Source organism: Mus musculus, chromosome 9, assembly GCF_000001635.26.
Source record: "Mus musculus strain C57BL/6J chromosome 9, GRCm38.p6 C57BL/6J".
NCBI lineage: Eukaryota > Metazoa > Chordata > Mammalia > Rodentia > Muridae > Mus > Mus musculus.
The window spans coordinates 90,732,415-90,735,687 of NC_000075.6; the positions used below are offsets into that span (position 1 = coordinate 90,732,415).

The window sequence follows — 3,273 nt, forward strand, 5'->3', positions numbered from 1 at the left end:
TAAATTAATTACTTATAATCTCAAAAAATATTTAGAATACAAATTAAGATTTGTATTGTTTTCTTGTTCCCATGCAAAAGGGTATTATTTGAGAAATAATTTTCAGCTTACACAAATACTGTAAAATTTTACTTTAGTTCTTGATGGTTGTTACATTTCTGTTTTAAAACTAATTGTGATGATTGTACAACTCTATAGCCATACTTGAGTGCTAGTTGACTATATATTTCTCATGGTAAAATTATATTATGATCTAGTCAAAGTTGCTTTTTTAGTAAGAACAATTCTTACATTACTAGATGACCCAACATAATATTGTAAGCTATTTCTTTCTCTTTTCTTTTCTTTCCTTTCCTTTTCTTTTCTTTTTTCTTTTCTTTTCTTTCTTTTTTTTCTTTTCTTTTCTTTTTTCTTATTCAATATATAAGTCTTTTATTGTCCCCATAGAGCCCAAATTGTACTTGTAATCAAAATCTTGTTTCTGGAGCTGGAAACCTTAGGTCTTACCCATCAGCATGCTACAATGTTCCCTTTTCAGACACACAGATGTCATCCAAAGACTTTCTGATGTCCTTGTTTTTAACTGTTGTGACTTGCTATATCAGAGCTGCTGAGTTTGAAACAAGTTCAATATCATTTATTTAATTCAAGGAATAATTCATTCTTCTAGGCTTGAGAGACAGAACAAGCAACACCTGTCCTCATCAGGACCCTGCAGATGTAGTTTTCACCCAGAAATTTTAGATTTCAACCACAGACCCATTCTGAATAACGACATTGCACAGACCCATTCTGAATAACGACGTTGATGGGGAAGGGAGCATATGCAGACCTCATCTTGTAGTGGAAGCCCAGCGTAACACCCTTGATCATGTTCTGAACATGACTGCAGGTAGTTCTGACAGTGGCCAGTTCCTTTCTGTTACTCCACATTTCATCAGCCCAGAACCTCTTCTTTTTCTTGCCAAGGAGGCTTAGTTCTACATTGGTGTGATTGAAAACCCTCTGCAGAATTTCCCTGGGGCTCTTCACAATGGCTGTGCACCCCTTCAGAATGATGCTGACATCTTCTGGAATGTCTTACAGTCTGGTTGCTGAGAATGGTCTCCATTCCTGCAGTAGATGGGGCAAAGAACTGTAAGATATCTTTTAAAAATTGGTTTCAGAACATTCTTTTTTCTTTCATAATTGCGTAATAGGAAAAGACATTTCATATTGAAACACCTGTGTAAAAGTACAACTGTTCTAAAATGATTTATGAAACTCCCGAGTGGGTGAGTGTCTGACTCCAGTGACTTCTCTTGGGTTCTCTTCCTTCTGTTGGTCTGTCTTGTTCAACTTTGATATCATCATTTTTGTTTTATTTTGTTATTTTTTTAGAACAAAGATTTACTTTTTACTGACTTTTTTAAAATATAAAAGTCATGTTTTTAGTAATCTAAAAGCAGTATATTTTCCAATGCTAAAAATAATTTATATTAAATATTGAAAGCAAAAATTTAGTGAACCTATTGATTATTCAAGACAAAAAATAAACTTATAAAAATTGTAATATCAAAACTTTTAAATGGTTGCTATGTTAAATGATCCTTATCCATAAAAATAATGTTTGGGCATTATGATTCAAATGAATTAATACTCCTTACAATTTTTCCTGCTTTGGTTTTTGGTTTTTATGAAGTGAGAACTTTTTTTTTTTTTTTTTTTTTGACTGATTGAAATCCTCATGATGAACTAGGTGCTGCAACAGCTGCCCTCTTGGGTTTAGGTGTTGTTCCTTCACAGAATTCACATCCATGTTGGAATCTCTGCTAAAAAGTTTTAGGTGCCTCAGTCACCCAGTCCCGGTACTGTTTCATCTTTTAGCTTTGGCACTCCGGTGATACCTCCTCCTGAGCTTGGCAGGGAGGCACATTTGCCACAGGCCGACTTCTGAGAGCGGTAGGCCTCAGAGCCACAGAGGCAGCAAAACATGTGCATCCTATCGTGATGCTTTCTGAAGAATGATGTCCCTTTTGTCATCTTGCATCTAATTCAAGCTTTCATAAGCTACCTAAGCTTTATAAAATAATGGAACAAAACCCTAAGATTTTAAAACAAAACCTTAGAATCATAGATGAGCCAAAATGTTTAACCACATTCTTTTGGACAGTAAAAAGCATTTGAGGAAATCTGAATTCCAGCAATAACAAGTCTTTGGGCAATGTCTACTTTGATGGGCCAAGACGAAACTTAAAAATCAAGCAGGTTACTGGGCTTGGTGGCGCACGCCTTTAATCCCAGCACTCGCGGGGCAGAGGCTGGCGGATTTCTGAGTTCCAGGCCGGCCTGGTCTACAGATTAAGTTCCAGGACAGTCAGAGCTACACGGAGAAACCCTGTCTTGAAAAAACAAAAACAAAAACAAACAAACAAACAAACAAAAATCAAGCAGGTGAAGCCTTCTCTTCCACTGGAATTGAGGTGCAAAGCTAAATGTCTGTGAAAACCGACTTCTAAAACCCCTTGTTAGAATCTCCACAGTGACCAAAAATCCTCAGTCCGTCCATATCCTCTATTTACTTCCTGTACTTCACAGCCTGGACCTAGTGAAGAACTCAGGGCTCTTCCCCATGTCTTCTCAAATTTCCCAGTTTCAGAGACCAGAAAGATTGGAGACATTGGATCACCCAACCATCAGCTGTGGGTTACAAAGAGAAAGTTCTCCGAGGACTAGGTTGAAAGTGAGAAAGAAGTGGACATGACTAGGCAGTAATGAGACAGGAGAAAGCTGTACTGATGATGTTAACTCAAAAGTCTGTAACTGGGTGTGGTGGTGCATGTCTTTAATCCCAGCTCTGGAGAGGTAGAGGCAGGCGGATCTCTGAGAGTTCAAGGCCAGCCTGGTTTACCTAGTGAACTCCAGGACATTCAGAACCGAATGGTGACTCTTTCAGAATAAAATAAAATGAAAAAGATCTGTTAAAAAAACAACAAAAGAATATGCACTGGAGGGACCAGAGACAAGGCACTGTTCTAAGCATGTGTGGAAGGAAAATGGCAAAAGGTCCATAAAATTAAGATGAACTTTTCTATGTAGTTCAGGTGATATAAAAGCATAAACACTCAGCAGTTTTTAACTTGCAAAGGTGCCACTTGTATAGAGTTCACAACTATGAGTCCATGTATAAGTGACAGTATTTATGACGACAATATTATTATTATTAGACAATATATTTATAAAAGTGTTTATGGAACAATCTTCAGATTTTTTTCTCACCTTTAATTTGCATTG

General features: G+C 36.9%; 2 pseudogenes; both read right to left on the reverse strand.

Annotated features, from left to right (window-relative positions):
- On the reverse strand, window positions 416–1,134 carry Gm2497 (predicted gene 2497; annotated as a pseudogene).
- Gm29605 lies at window positions 1,725–2,022 on the reverse strand (annotated as a pseudogene).
- Window positions 2,023–3,273: the final 1,251 nt, after the last annotated feature.